The 16,493-nt window shown below is 47.0% G+C and overlaps 3 non-coding genes across 3 annotated transcripts; 1 reads left to right on the top strand and 2 right to left on the bottom strand.

The window, feature by feature from the left end:
* Nucleotides 1–4,100: 4,100 nt before the first annotated feature.
* trnah-gug (transfer RNA histidin (anticodon GUG)) lies at nucleotides 4,101–4,172 on the bottom strand. Its single transcript has one exon. It is a non-coding gene; the product is annotated as a tRNA-His (tRNA).
* A 4,065-nt stretch (nucleotides 4,173–8,237) lies between these two features.
* On the bottom strand, nucleotides 8,238–8,319 carry trnal-uag (transfer RNA leucine (anticodon UAG)). The gene has a single exon. It is a non-coding gene; the product is annotated as a tRNA-Leu (tRNA).
* A 2,788-nt stretch (nucleotides 8,320–11,107) lies between these two features.
* On the top strand, nucleotides 11,108–11,179 carry trnad-guc (transfer RNA aspartic acid (anticodon GUC)). The gene has a single exon. It is a non-coding gene; the product is annotated as a tRNA-Asp (tRNA).
* Nucleotides 11,180–16,493: the final 5,314 nt, after the last annotated feature.

The following is a 16,493-nucleotide window of genomic DNA, read 5'->3' as shown; positions in this document are numbered from 1 at the left end:
AGCAGTATATTATTTAAATGGAGAGAGATTGCAGAACTCTGAGGTACAGAGGGATCTGGGTGTCCTAGTACATGAATCACAAAAAGTTGGATTGCAGGTACAGCAAGTGATTGGGAAGGTAAATGGAATGTTGCTATTTATTGCAAGGGGACTGGAATATAAAAATAGAGATGTTTTGTGACAGTTGTACAGAGCATTGGTGAGAACACATCTGGAATGCTGTATGCAATTGTGGTCTCCTTATTTAAGAAAGGACAATAATTGCTTTGGAGGCGGTTCAAAGAAAGTTCACTCGATCGATTCCTGGGATGACGGAGTTATTTTATGAGGAAAGGTTGGACAAGTTGGGCCTGTTGGAGTTGGCGCTTAGAAGAATGAGAGGTGATCTCAGGGGACTAGAAGGGGTAGATGCTGAGGTGATGTCTCCCCTTGTGGGAGAGTCTAGAACGAGGGCCCTCAGTTTAAGAATAAGGAGTCTCCATTTAAGACGGAGATGAGGACACATTTTTTTCTCTCACAGGATCGTAAATCTGTGGAACTCCCTTCCCCAAAGAGCGGTGGGGGCAGGATCATTGAATATTTTTAAGGCTGAGTAAGATAGATTCCTGCTTAACAAGGGAGTCAAAGGATCTGGTCGATAGACGGGAAAGTAAGGTTGAGATCACAATCAGATCGCCATGAGCTTATCAAATGGCAGAGCAGGCTCGAGGGTCCGAATGGCCTACTCGTATGTTCGTAAAGGATGGTGGAGCTAGATTCAATCGTAACTTTAAAAGGATAATTCGATAAATACTTGAAAAGGAAAAAAATTGCAGAGTTTATGGGTAAAGAGCACGGGAATGGGAGTAATTGGGTACCTCCTTCAAAGAGCTGGCATTGGCACGATGGGTCGAATGGCCTCCTTCCATGCTGTGAGATTCTAGGATTGTTTATCTTCCATATATTTGTTTCTCTAAGAAGAACAATGACAGGCTGTCTAAGCAAAGCAGATGGTCAAAAGGCCCAAACGCACGAGGCACCAAAGAATCAGGCGTAGATTTCAGCACAAGGATGTTTTTTATGCTCCAGTCATCAGCACAACACAGACCTCTGAAACACAACCAGTCACTCCTTCCAATATCACAGATCCAGAAGCAGACCAGCTCTCAGTTTGCTTAAGAGTGAGTGCTGAACTCATCACATGGTGTCTGCACTAAACTGGCAATTAGAATCTCCTGATCACTTGGCTGTTTGTTAATACGGGAAAAAAAATCAGATTTTAACTGACCTGCCCTTTTCAATCCATCGATTGATCATTCACAGAGGCCCAATAGAGACCTCTTAGAGTGTCTGAATCAGCTGTACTAATGATGATCTCTTAATTCTTAGCGATGAACGTGATGAAAACATATGTCGCTCATTGATTTTGGTGTCAGAGGGTTAGATATTTATCTCACGGTGGGGGAGAGATGAATAAGATGAAATAAAGCGAGTGTCTGTGGTAATGTTTGAATGACCGACACCAATCCGTAATTTGTGCAATGCTGAATGTGTCAATTCAAAATGTGGATTTCCAATGGATATTCTGCAATGTTAACACAAATCCGTTTGTTCCACAGGAGGTGGTCGGGGTTCTGGTCACAGGAAATGTTTGAATTCAGAAAAGTTATTCTCTTGAATTTCTATATACTTCAGTTCCCAGAACGAATAATTTCAGACTCTCTGGTACATTTTCTGCTTGGCGAGCTGGCATATGACTGGCCTCGCAGATTGACCGCTCGTTATTAAATTCACTTCAACTGCTCCGACCAGCAGTCGGTCCACACACTGATGGGCATCTGCATCCATTTCGAGCTGGCCTCGGGGGCCAGGGTGAGCCAAAGTAAGAGTGAGGCCATGTTCTTTGGCAGTTGGGAGACCCGGTCCTTTGTCCCCTTCACTGTCAGATCCGACTACCTGAAGGTTTTGGGGATCTGGTTCAAGGGGCCCCTGGCCGGTAGAAAGAACTGGGAGGAGCGGATCACTAAGGCCAAACAGAAGCTTGATATGTGGGTGGGGTGATCCCTCTCCATAACCGGCAGGAACCTGGTGATAAGGTGTGAGGTACTCACCGTGTTGCTCTACATGACCCAGCTCTGGCCCGTTCCCCAAAACTCCGCCGTCACAGTCACGCGAGATATCCTCCACTTTCCCTGGAGGTCCAAGGTAGAATGTGTCCGCAGGGTCACCATGTACAAGCTTCCAGACAAATGGGGAAAGAGCGTCTACAATGCTGCTCTGATCCTGACAGCCACCTTTGTGTGTGGCTGCCTCAGGATGTGTGTAGAGCCCCAGTACGCAGATACCAAGTGTCATTACGTGCTGAGTTTCTACCTGGCCAACACACTGAGAAGGCTGGGTCTGGCTGTGCTGGCCGAGCAGGTGCAGGATGTCCCATCAAGCTGGACCGCTCCCCCCCACTATCTGTCCCAGGTGTAGAAGTTCCTGAGGAGTAACCCCTTCGAACACAAGGCCGTCAGACCGTGGTCAACGTGAAACGTCCTGAGAACCCTTTCTTAAATAAGGAGACCAAAACTGCAATTCCAGTTGTGGTCTCACCAAAGCCCTGTACAATTGCAACAAAATCCTTACTCATGTATTCCAAACACTTGAAATAAAGACCAACATTTCATTTGCCTTCCTAATTGCTTGCTGTACCGACATGTTAACTTCTTGTGTTTCTTATACCAGGACACTCAAGTCTCTCTGAACACGAACATTTAATAGTTGCTCATCATTTTAAAAATATTCTGTTTTTCTATTCTTTCTACTAAAGTGAATAACCTCAAACTTCCCCACATTATACTCCATCTTCCACTTTCTTGCCCATTCACTTAACCTGTCTATAAACTTTGCAGACTCTTTGTGTCCTCCTCACAGATGCTTTGCATCGTCAGAGATCTTCAATACATTACACTCATATAGATTGTAAATAGCTGAGGCCCAGTAACGGTCGGCATTGCTCGCTGATAAGACAAGGGTAACATCCCTGAGGGGACATTGGTCCCAGCACCGTTGAGGTGCAACCCGTCCATCTTGTACAGGTCTTTAGTATCAATAAAAGTGAACAATGACGCCCTGGTAATGATGTTTCCTGACCTGCTGAGTGTTGCCAGCAGTTTCTGGGTTTATTTTTCAGCTTTCACTGGAGCAGTTTTCCTGGAAACATGCAACTCCCCTCAAGGGCGTGGCTTCAAGCACAACTTTCTTGTGCTCTTCTCACACACAAGATCGCACTTTACTTTCCGACACACGCGCTTTAAAATCTGCCGTTTCCGCACACAGCGTCCTGCGTCACGAGAATTTTGAAAGACCTTCCGCTCATGACCTGTAATCGCTCCATTTTCCCCACAGGCGCTCTTTACATTTATCCTCTACTCGATTCAATCGCATGTTTCAACAGAACTATTAAGATCAAGGCGGAACACTTCCGATCTTACTGCACCGCCCCAACTTGCCAAATGTGCACCTATCAACCGCCATTCGCAGCTCTGTAGCGCTGCCCGTCACTCACGCAACTCAACTGCTGAGAGAAAAGAGCCAACAAGCATCAAAACAAAAACCAGTTCTTCAGTTACCATCCCCTGGATCACAAGATTCCCCAAGTAAATTTCGTGAACAATCGGGCGGCTGTCTTTCCAGAGACCAGCCCTGCTTTCGTCGTGTTTGTCTGTCGAGCGGTCACGCAGATCGAAATGTATCGACTGGTTTCAAGGCACAAATGAACATTGGTGTGAATGGGACATGTGCCCAATAGAAACAGCGGTCGGAGCAGAACAAACTTAAAGGCGTGAGATCGTGAAAGTGAATGTTAGAGTCGGCAATGGAGCAGGAAAGTGTCCATGAAATGGAAGGAGGAAAGGAAAGGCGGCCTATTGACTGTGGAAGGAAGAAAAAGCTGGGAGAAGAGGCGGGTTTGAACTGTGGAACATCAAATACAGGCATGTGAGAGAGGTGGGATTTGATGGAATAAATAGGTTTTCGACACCAACAAAAAATATGTTTGTTATGTATTAAAGATTGGGACATTGTTGCATTATATTTGCTCGCGCGGTCGAGAACAAAAGAAGCAGCGTACACGATGCCGTGACTCGGATTCGAACCGAGGTTGCTGCGGCCACAGCGCAGAGTACTAACCACTATACGATCACGGCGCCATACGTCAGGTGATGACATGGTTGCCCGAACAATTTAAATAGCGCCTTTAACGTAGCGAAACGTCCCAAGGCGCTTCAGAGGATCGTTTTTGAACAAAATTTGACCCCGAGCAACAGAAGGAGATATTAGAAGCAAAATACTGCGGATGCTGGAAATCTGAAATAAAAACAGAAAATGCTGGAAATAATCAGCAAGTCAGGCAGTGTCTGTGGAGAGAGAAACAGAGTTAACGTTTCAGGTCGATGACCCTTCGTCAGAACTGGAAAAAGTTGAAGATTAAACAGTTTTTAAGCAAGTCCAGCGTCAGGAAAAGGGATGGGGGAGGAAGGGGAGGGGAGGAAAGAACAAAAGGGAAGGTCTCTGATAGGGTGGAGGGCAGGAGTGATTAAATGACAAAAGGAATGATGGTGCAAGGCAAGGAGGGTGGTAATGGGACTAGTAAAGAAACAAAAGATGGGTCCAGAGGAGCTGTTAATGGCAACATTAGAACCACAATCAGCACTTGATCTCCGAAAAAATGTGATCAGTGTTTATGATCTGAAGTTATTGAAATCAATGTTGAGTTCAGAAGGTTGTAAAGAGCCTGATCGAAAGATGAGGTGCTGTTTCTCGAGCTTATGTTGAGCTTCATTGGAACGGTGTAAGAGGTAGGGGACAGAGAGGTCAGAGTGGGATTGGGACGGGGAATTAAAACGGCAAGCGACCGTAGGTCAGGGTCACGCTTGTGGACTGAGCGGAGGTGTTCAGCAAAGCTATTACAAATAAATCACTGTTTCACCTGGAAGGAATGTTTGGGGCCCTGGAAGGTGGGAAGGGAGGAGGTGAAAGGGCAGGTGTTGCATCTCCTGCACTCGAATGGGAAGGTACCGTGGGGAGGAGATCGAGTGTTGGGGGTGATGGAAGAGTGGACCAGGGTGTTGTGGAGGGAGCGGTCCCTTCGGAAGGCTGAAAGGGGAGGGGAGGGGAAGGTGTTTTTGGTGGTGGCATCGCGCTTGGACGTGGTGGAAATGGCGGAGGATGATACTTTTAATGTGGAGGCTGGTGGGGTGGAAGCCAAGGACAAGGGGGACCTACCGTGGTTCTGGGAGGGAGTGGAATGGGTAAGGGCAGAAGTGAAGGAAATAGGACGGACACAGTCGAGGGCCCAGTCAACTACAGTGGAGGGGAGTCCTCTGTTGAGAAAAAAGGAAGACATATCGGAAGTACTGGTGCGCAAGGTGGCATCGTCAGAACAGACACAATGGAGACGGAGAAACTGGGAGAAGGGAATAGAGTCCTTACAGGAAGCGGGGTGGGAGGAAATGTAATCAAAGTAGCTGTGGGGGTCGGGGGGCTTATAATAGATTTTGGTTGACAGCCTATCCCTGAAAATGGAGAAAGAGGAATGGAAGGGAAGGTTCGGAGATGGACCGTGTGAGGGGAAGGGTGAAAATTGGAAGCAAACTTGACTGGGGCGAGAGCAGGAAGCGACATCGATACAGTCATCAATGTACCGGAAAAAGAGGTGAGGGAGGGGAGCTGAGTAGGACTGGAACAAAGAATGTTCCACCTCTCCCACAAGTTCAGCCAGGCAGAGGAGGGTGGTGGAGGATGGGGATTGGTTAGGCCATCTTTCGTGGAAGAGGCAGGGGGCCCGCAGGCCGTCCTGGTGGGGGATGGAGGTGTAGTTGGACTGGACGTCCTGGGTGAAAAGGAGAGGGTTAGGGCCGGGGAACTGGAAGTTGTTCAAGTGGCGGAAGGCATCGGATGAGTTGCGGATAGAGATCGGAATAAACTGGACAACGGGAGAGAAAGTAGAGTCGAAATAGGAAGAAGTTTGTTCCGCGGGGCAAGATCAGGCTGAGACGATGGGTCTCCTGGGACAGTCCAGTTTTTGGATCTTGGGAAGGAGGTAGAAGCGGGCTTGGGGGACTATGAGGTTGGAGGCCGTGGGGAGAAGTTCTACACAGGAGATAAGGTCAGTGATGGTCTGCGAAACTATGGATTGATGTTGGGTGGTGGGATCATGGTCCAGGGGAAGGTAGGAGGATGTCGGAGAGTTGGCGTTCAGCCTCCGTTAGGTAGAGGTCTACTCACCTCATAACAACAACAGAGCCGCCATTGTCAGCAGGTTTAATGACAATGTCAGGGTCAGACTCGAGAGAACGGAGTGCTGCAAGTTCAGAGGGAGGGAGGTTAGAGTGAGTGAGGGGAGCAGAGAAATTGAGACGGCCGATGTCACGCTGGCAGTTCACAATGAAAAGATCAAGAGAGGGTAAGAGGATAGAGGGAGGGGTCCAGGTGGACCGAGAATTCTGAAGATGGGAGAAAGGGTCCGCTGTGCGGGGGGAAGATTCCTGGACAAAGAAATGGGCGATGAGGTGAAGGTGATGGAAGAAGAGCTCAGCATCGTGTCGAGCTCGAAACTCATTGAGGTGGGGGCGTAAGGGGATGAAACTGAAGCCTTTGCTGAGGACTGACGTTCGGGGTCAGAGAGGGGATGGTCAGAGGGAATGGTGAAAACACGACAAAGAGATTGGAGGGAGGGATGGGGTCAGAGAAAAGTGAAGGGGAAGAAGGATCGGGAGGGTTGTTGGTATCTAAGAGTTGTTGAAACTTGCGGTCCTTGACACCTGAAAGGAAGAAAAAAAGTTTTTTGTTCAATCGCCGGATGAGGCGAAGGATGAAATGGAACTGCGGACCAGGACAGCTCTGAAGTAGAGAGAGTCGGTGCTGCTGAAGAGAGAGTGTTTGATCAGGTTTCTACTAAAACTCACTTTCACAGACACATCTCCTTCCTCAGCAACTGTGTCCGGCTCCGACTTATTCCACGTGGATTCCAACTTAAATTCCACCCTTCATGTTTCGGATCCACCCATGATTCCAGATATCTCCATGATATTCAGCGTTCCTCCAACCACTGCTCCCGCCGCTTCCTGAGATCCACGCTCAACGCCACGCACCGCCACATGCTCACTCTCGACCTCTCTCTCCACGCATGGTTTTTATCCCATCCGCGCCATTATTGCATTTACCGTTTGATGTGTTGGTTCCTTCATTATATTCATCCAGAAGACTTGGGTTTCAGTCCAATCCGAAGCCACGGTGGATGAATTTTGCATTGCTCGCTGAACTCTGCTCAAATCAGCAAAGTCCTGATTGCCGCCCGGAGGTGCTGCGAGTGTAAGATGTGAATAACGTGAAGTATCAATCAAAGTGCACAATGACGCCCCGGGAAAGCGAGTATCTCTCATCGGATATTACTGCACCGCCCCAACTTGCCGAATGTGAACCTTTCAACCGCCATTCGCAGCTCTGTTGCGCTGCCCGTCGCTCACGCAACTCAACTGCTGAGAGAAAAGAGCCAACAAGCGTCAAAACAAAAACCAGTTCTTCAGTTACCATCCCCTGGATCACAAGATTCCCCAAGTAAATTTCGTGAACATTCGGGCGGCTGTCTTTCCAGAGACCAGCCCTGCTTTCGTCGTGTTTGTCTGTCGAGCGGTCACGCAGATCGAAATGTATCGACTGGTTTCAAGGCACAAATGAACATTGGTGCGAATGGGACATGTGCCCAATAGAAACAGCGGTCGGAGCAGAACAAACTGAAAGGCGTGAGATCGTGAAAGTGAATGTTAGAGTTGGCAATGCCGCAGGGAAGTGTCCATAAAATGGAAGGAGGAAAGTAAAGGCGGCCTATTGACTGTGGAAGGAAGAAAAAGCCGGGAGAAGAGGCGGGTTTGAACTGTGGAACATCAAGTACAGGCATGTGAGAGTGCTGGGATTTGACGGAATTAAAATGTTTCACCAAAATAATATTATTTCTTGTGCTAAAGATTGATTTCTTGCTGCATTCTCTTATTATATGTGACAGAGGCGAAAATCGGTAAATGAGCTCTGTGGAGACTCGGATTTGCTCCGATGTTACTGCGACCACAACGCAGAGTATTAACCACAAAACGATCACGACGAAGTGCATCAGGTGTGGCAGTTGTGCCCAAACAACAGCAATGGCGCGCATGGCACTGCTTCAAACAGAAGGATTCTTCGTGTGAGGCCAAAATAATTAGCACTTCAAATTATGGTAGCGGTGGGATTCGAACCCACGCCCCCGCAGGGACTGGAGCCTAAATCCAGCGCCTTAGACCGCTCGGCCACGCTACCTTGTAAAAAGCCGTCTGCTCAGGATCTGGGAACGGGCGATTGAAAGGTGGCTTTCTTACTCTGACCGATGAGTCCAAGATTTTTGCCTTGAAACAATAAAATAAAAGGGTTTTCTTTGCACTGTTCATGCGACGAGGTGGCCGAGTGGTTGAGGTGATGGACTGTTCTACATTGTGCTCTGCACGCATGGTTTTTTATCCCACCGGTGCCATTATTGCATTTTTTTAATCGTTCATGGGATGTGGGCGTCACTGGCAAGGACACCATTTCTTGTCCATCCACTAATTGCCCTTGAGAAGGTCGTGGTGAGCCGCCTTCTTGAACCGCTGCAGTCCGTATGGTGACGATTCTCCGACTGCGCTGTCAGGAAGGGAATTCCAGGACTTCGACCCAGTGACGATAAAGGAACGGTGATATATTTCCAAGTCGGGATGGTGAGTGACTTGGAGGGGAACGTGCAGGTGGTGTTGTTCCCATGTGCCTGCTGCCCTTGTCCTTTTCGGCGGTACAGGTCACGGGTTTGGGAGGTGCTGTCGAAGAAGCCTTGGCAAGTTGCTGCAGTGCATCCTGTGGATGGTACACACTGCAGCCATGGTGCGCCTGTGGTGAAGGGAGTTAATGTTTAAGGTGGTAGATGTGGTGCCAATCAAGTGGGCTGCTTTGTCCTGGATGGTGTCGAGCTTCTTGAGTGTTGTTGGAGCTGCACTCATCCAGGCAAGTGGAGAGTATACCATCTATAAAGAGTACTTTATAGATGGTAGAAAGGCTTTGGGGGGGTCAGGAGGTGAGTCACTCACCACAGAATACCCAGCCTCTATCTGCTCTTGTAGCCACAGTATCTATGTGGCTGGTCCAGTTATGTTTCTGGTCAATGGTGACCTCCAGGATGTTGATAGTGGGGGACTCGTCGATAGTAATGCCATTGAATGTCAAGGGGATGTGGTTGGACTCTCTCTTGTTGGAGATTGTCATTGCCTGGCACTTGTACAGCCTAAATGTTACTTGCCACTTATCAGCCCAAGCCTGGATGTTGTCCAGGTCGTGCTGCATGTGGGCACGGACTGCTTCTTATCTGTGGGGTTGCGAATGGAACTGAACACTGCGCAATCGTCAGCGAGCATCCCCATTTCTGACCTTATGATGGAGGGAATGTCATTGATGAAGCAGCTGAAGATGGTTGGGCCAAAGACACTGCCTTGAGGAACTCCTGCAGCAATGTCCTGGGGCTGAGATGATTGGCCTCCAACAACCACTACCATCTTCTTTTGTGCTCAGTATGACTCCAGAAACTGGAGAGTTTTCAACTGGAGCGGCAGCTGAACGGATGGTCTCAATCTTAGTGACAAAATAGTCCATGAGCTCATGGCAATTTTTGTGGTGAGGGTGGAGGAGGCAGGGGGTGCAAGAAGTCGGTTTGGAGTCGAGAAGAGATACCGGGTGTATCTTTACATTCCAGGATGATCCTGGAATATTGAGCAGTTTTCTGTCTCTCTCTGTTTCGGGCTGGTGAATTAGCCCGGGTCTGTTCACAGCGCGATTCTGCGTTTTATTTCTTCCTCATTATTGTGGTTCTGACATCGAGGTGAAGAGTGAGGCAGAGAGCAGATTTTAAAATTGCTGGAATATCAGTGAAATTAAATCGTGGAAAGTGGAAAAGTCCGAGTCAGTTTTTCACTGTATTTTCCTCATCCGATGTTGCAGATAAATGAAAGTGAAGCTTCGAAAGGCAGACCTTCCCGTCGGGGAATTGACCCCAGTCTCCAGGGTGATAGACACTGATACTCACCACGATACTAACGAGGAACTGGAGCCGGAAGGCGATGTACGTTCACCACAGATGCTTCAGGTTTCAGTGAATCTGTTTGAATTATTCATTTGATGACAGTTTGTTTAACTTTCCACGGACCACTGTTGAAAGAAGAATTATCGACCACTTTTCCATCTCATGTTGGATCATGATGTGGGGAGTGCGGGAGAGAGTGAGACAGAGGAAGAGACAGAGATCTTCTCAGGAAAACATAGAAAATATGAGGCACATACACAGACAGACAGACACAGACACACAGAAACAGACACACATACACATGGGGTGACTCAGAAATACGGAGAGTCAGAATATGGATAATTTGGCTGATTTTTGTTCTATTTCTGTCGTAGATTTCGTGAAATCTTGCAGATCAATTAAAATGAGCATAAAACTCGAGGTGTTCAATGCTGTGGAATTTTAATTCAATTCAGAATTATTAATTCTACAAGAAACTTGTTGAATTTTGAAACGCAGAGATGAAACGGGTTGATAAATGACGGGATCTGAAGTCTGTCAGATTCGAACCTGCGCGGTGGAAATGAATGAATTTCTAATCTGTCACCTTCATCACCAGTTTGTAAAAATTGCAATTGCTCTGCATCCAGTCCTCAAATAGTCTCCGTACAATAATATTCTGAAAGTGACAATCACCTGTTTTTTTTCTCTAGTTTTTTTTAGGAAGAAGCTTGGCGAAGACATAAAATTAAAGTTGGCGTCTGATAAATGCTTCCTCCCCGTCGGGGAATTAAACCCCGGACGAAGGCGGGGCAACTCACCACGATAAGAGAGAAAAAAAGAACGAAAGAAAGACAGAGTCAGTTGTCGTTGTCCAAGAAAGAGATGGAAATGTAAAAGGTTCTTTCAACAGTGGCCCGTGGAAAATGAAACAAACTATCATCAAATAAATAGTTAAAAGAAATGCACTGATACATGAAGCATGTCTAACACCATCTGGGATGAGTGTAGGCTCAATGCAGCAGTTCCTCGTTAGTATAGTGGTGAGTATCCCCGCCTGTCACGCGGGAGACCGGGGTTCAATTCCCCGACGGGGAGATTAAACTTTCACCGCCTTGAAAAGCTTTTCTCTCATTTATTTCCAATATTGGATGCGGAATATACAGTGTAAAACTGACTCGGAGTTTTCCACTTTCCCCAATTTAATTTCACTGATATTCCAGCGGTTTTAAAATCTGCTCTCAGCGTCACTCGTCACCTCGATGTTCGACTGGCTTCTGTGATGGTGGGGATTTCGGGAGGAGGCCGAGATGGATCATCCACTCGGCACTTCTGGCTGAAGACGGTTTCTAAAACTTTGCACTCACGTGCTGGGCTTTACCATCATTGAGGATGGGGATGTTCACAGAGCCTCTTCCCGTTAGTTGTTTAATTATCCACCATCATTCACAAATGGGTGTGGCAGGACTGCAGAGCTTTGATCTGATCCGTTGTTTGTGGGATCGCTAAGCTCTATCCACAGCATGCTGCTTCCACTGTTTGTCAAGTAGTCCTGTGTTACTTTCAGGTTATTGGTGTGTGTATGTCTGTGTGTGAGTGTTTATGTAGCTAGGAATGTGTGTTTGTGTATGTGTGAATATGACTATGTCTGTCTCACTTGTTATATGCGTTTCTGAGTGTCTCTTTCTTTCTATCTGTCACTTTTTCCCTGCTCCCCAAATAATTTTTCTCTGGTCCTTGACTAACAAAGAGATAGAAAGTAAGTCTTCTTTCAACAGTGGCATGTGGAAAGTTAAACAAATTGTCATCAAAGAAGTAGTTAAAATAGATTCACTGAAACATGCATCATTTTCATTGCTGTATGTGAGATCTTTCACGTCTGCGCCTGTGCCAAGACCTGTCTCTCTCTCTGTTTCGGGCTGGTGACAGCGCGATTCTGCGTTTTGTTTCTTGCCCATCATTGTGGTTCTCACATCGAGCTGAAGGGTGAGGCAGAGAGCAGATTTTTAAAATCGCTGTGAAATCAATTTGTGGAAGTGGGAAAGGCCGAGTCAGTTTTTCGTTGTATTTTCAACATCCAATATTGCAGATAAATGAAAGTGAAGCTTCGAAAGCAGCAATAACCTCCTCGTCGGGGAATTTAACCCCGGTCTCCCGCGTGACAGGCGGGGATACTCACCACTATACTAACAAGGAATTGGTGCAGACAGTTGCCGTATATTCACCACAGATGCTTCACGTTTCAGTGAATCTGTTTGAACTGTTCATTTGATGACAGTTTGTTTAACTTTCCACGGACCACTGTTGAAAGAAGAATTACCGACCACTTTTCCATCTCATGTTGGATCATGATGTGGGTAACGCGGGAGAGAGTGAGACAGATCTTCTCAGGAAAATATAGAAAATATGAGGCACATACACAGACAGACACACAGAAACAGACACACATACACATGGATTGACTCAGAAATACTGAGAGTCAGAATATGGATAAATTGGCTGATTTTTGTTCCATTTCTGTCGTAGATTTCGTGAAATCTTGCAGATCAATTAAAATGAGCATAAAACTCGAGGTACTCAATGCTGTGGAATTTTAATTCACTTAAGAATTATTAATTCTACAAGAAACTTGTTGAATTTTGAAACGCAGAGATGAAACAGGTTGATGAATGACTGGATCTGAACTCTGTCAGATTTGAACCTGCGCGGGGGAAATGAATGAATTTCGAATCTGTCACCTAAACCACCAGTTAGTAAAAATCACAATTGCTCTGCATCCAGTCCTCAAATAGTCTCCGTACAATAATATTCTGAAAGTGACAATCACCTGTTTTTTTTCTCTGTAGTTTTTGTTTAGGAAGAAGCTCGGCGAAGACATAAAATTAAAAGTTGGCGTCTTATAAATGCTACCTCCCCGTCGGGGAATTAAACCCCGGACTGAGGCGGGGCAACTCACCACGATAAGAGAGAAAGAAAGAACGGAAGAAAGACAGAGTCAATTGTTGTCTAACAAAGAGATGGAAATGTAAAAGATTCTTTCAAGAGTGGCCCGTGGAAAATGAAACAAACTGTCATCAAATAAATAGTTAAAAGAAATGCAGTGACACATGAAGCATGTCTAACACCATCTGGGGTGAGTATACATTCAATGCAGCAGTTCCTCGTTAGTATAGTGGTGAGTATCCCTTCCTATCACGCGGGAGAACGGAGTTCAATTTCTCAACGCGGCGATTCAATGTTTTCAAAAGCTTTTCTCTCATTTATCTCCAATGTTGGATGTGGAATGTGCAGTGCAACTGACTCAGAGTTTCTCAATTTAATTTCACTGATATTCCAGCGGTTTTAAAATCTGCTTTCTGCATCACTCTTCACCTCGATGTTCGACTGGCTTCTGTGATGGTGGGGATTTCGGGAGGAGGCCGAGATTGATCATCCACTCGGCACTTCTGGCTGAAGGCGGTTGCGAACACTTTGCACTCACGTGCTGGGCTTTACCATCATTGAGGATGGGGTTCACAGAGCCTCTTCCCGTTAGTTGTTTAATTATCCACCATCATTCACAAATGGGTGTGGCAGGACGGCAGAGCTTTGATCTGATCCGTTGTTTGTGGGATCGCTTCGCTCGATCCACAGCATGCTGCTTCCACTGTTTGTCAGGTAGTCCTGTGTTACTTTCAGGTTATTGGTGTGTTTATGTTTGTGTGTCTATGTCTGTGTGTCTGTTTATGTTGCTCGGATGCGGGCCTCCATTTTCACAGCTTTTTTATTTTTAGCTCCTGGGGGCCGGGATTCCTGGGCCTTCTCCTTGACACCACATGAGAGGAGACGAGAAGGCCCGAAACAGCAGGTAAATGCCTTTATAGCACAGCTTGTGGGCCCGGAGGAGCAGGAGTGCTTCCTCCAGGCCCAACAAGCCAACCTGCCGTGATCCCATACAGGCGATCGGCCGACCCCCTCCAAATCTCCGACACGAGCGACAAACCCCATGATCTCCGACCCCCGCGATGACCCCCGAACCCAGCCCCCGATGACTGAGTCTTCGCACCGATGACTGTCCAACCCATGACCCCTGACCAGCTCCCATGACCCCTGACCGCCTCCCATGACCCCCCCCCCCCCCCCCCCACCTCGATAAAATCATGCCCAATGAGTTTGATTCCCGTTGTGTTATCTCTTTGTCGGTTTGCTGATAAACGTTTAACTCGCGTCTGTTCCCGTCAATGGTCACAAGTAGTAACAGACAGAGCGGGTCTGACCGCCCCGAGATGTGGAAAAGACATCAGTTTAGGACAAATGCCTCAAATCAAATGGTCTCCCGGCACCGAGAGACAAATTCCAGAGAAAAAGGCAGAAGAGAATAGAGAAATAAAAGCTCAATAAAGACACTATCAATATTTCCCATTCTTGATGCCTGTCTATTTCTTCCCCAACCTTTCTGTGCCGGTTAAAATTTCAGTGTAAATAAATGCGAGAATCGACTCAAAGAATGAGAACAAAGCAACAAAAATTGCCGAACACAGAATCAAACCCAGAGACCTTTAGATCTTCAATCTCACGCTCTCCAAACTCAACTTTTTCGGCTCCACTGGAAATTGGACTTTGTGACATCTCCTTGGAGGAAAATATAAACCGGGTGGAATTTCCCCTCCCGCTCATTCCTCACTCTGGGGGAATGGGACCAGACCAGATGTCGGAGCTCAGGTTATGTTAATGTTCAGCTGATGACGTCTTAATATTATCTTGTGTTTGGCCTCATTTAATCAGGTTCGTGGGCACTTTCTTCCATCATCTCGTCTCCAAAATCCCTTCTCCCCCGAAGGAATGTGGTGCAGCCGTTGCTAAATTTATCAGGAAAAGCCAATTATCGCCCCCTTTTCACACGAGAAGAAACTCACTCTGGAGAATCACATGGAGCGAATTCCCAAAATAGGTTCCCGCCCGGGAATCGCTCGCGTGGGAGGCAAACGTGATAACCGCTACACGACAGAAACCACTACTCAATTTATAGCATCTTGTGGCTTCTCCATTAAATAACACCACTTCTGTCCCACACTACAAGCTCTCAATCCGTCTCTTTCACAAACATTTCACTGATCAAAACTTCAGAAGTCACACAGGAAAAAGTCTTCATTTAAAAATCATTGAACTCCCGAAGGAGCTGCGGGGACAGACTGAGCGGTGCAACTGAGTACAGAGATACAGAGAGACACCAGCAGAGGGAGGTAGAGAGCGGTGTAACTGAGTAGAGAGATACAGAGAGACACCAGCAGAGGGAGGTAGAGAGCGGTGTGACTGAGTACAGAGATACAGAGAGACACCAGCAGAGGGAGGTAGAGAGCGGTGTGACTGAGTACAGAGATACAGAGAGACACCAGCAGAGGGAGGTAGAGAGCGGTGTAACTGTGCACAGAGAGACAGAGAGACACCAGCAGAGGGAGGTAGAGAGCGGTGTAACTGTGCACAGAGAGACAGAGAGACACCAGCAGAGGGAGGTAGAGAGCGGTGTAACTGAGTACAGAGGTACAGAGAGACACCAGAAGAGGGAGGTGGAGAGCGGTGTGACTGAGTACAGAGATACACAGAGAAACCAGCAGAGGGAGGTAGAAAGCGGTGTAACTGTGTACAGAGATACAGAGAGAAACCAGCAGAGGGAGGTAGAGAGCGGTGTAACTGTGTACAGAGATACAGAGAGACACCAGAAGAGGGAGGTGGAGAGCGGTGTGACTGAGTACAGAGATACAGAGATACACCAGAAGAGGGAGGTGGAGAGCGGTGTGACTGAGTGCAGAGACACAGAGAGGCACAAACAGATGGAGGTAGAGAGCGGTGTAACTGAGTACAGAGAGAGAGACACCAGCAGACTGTGCAGCACAGCAACCTTTTATCTGAAATCTGAGGCGAGATCTAAACTGCACAGAGTAGAGGAAGCATTACTGTGTATCTAACCCGTGTTGTACCTGCCCTGGGAATGTTTGATTTGACAGTGTAGAGGGAGCTTCATTCTACATATATCCCGTGCTGTACCTGTCATGGGAGTGTTTGATGGGGCAGTTCAGATGGAACATTAATCAGTCTCTCCACATAACTGAAGTCCCTCATCCATGGCACCATTCTAGTAAATCTCCTCTGCACCCTCTCGAAGGCCTTGACATCCTTCCCAATGTTTGGTGTCCAGAATTGAACACAATACTCCAGCTGAGGCCCAACCAGTGTTTTATAAAGGTTTAGTATCAATTCCTTGCTTTTGTATTCTGTGCCTCAATTCATAAAGCCAAGGGCCCCATTTGCTTTTTTTAATAGCCTTCTCAACTTATCCTGCCACCTTCAAAGATTTGTGTAACTACACTCCCAGGTCTCTCTATTCCTGCACTCCCTTTAAAATTGCACCATTTAGTTTATATTGTCTCTCCTC

Source organism: Heptranchias perlo, chromosome 35, assembly GCF_035084215.1.
Source record: "Heptranchias perlo isolate sHepPer1 chromosome 35, sHepPer1.hap1, whole genome shotgun sequence".
Lineage (NCBI taxonomy): Eukaryota > Metazoa > Chordata > Chondrichthyes > Hexanchiformes > Hexanchidae > Heptranchias > Heptranchias perlo.
This window is presented reverse-complemented; position numbering and strand designations above follow the sequence as displayed.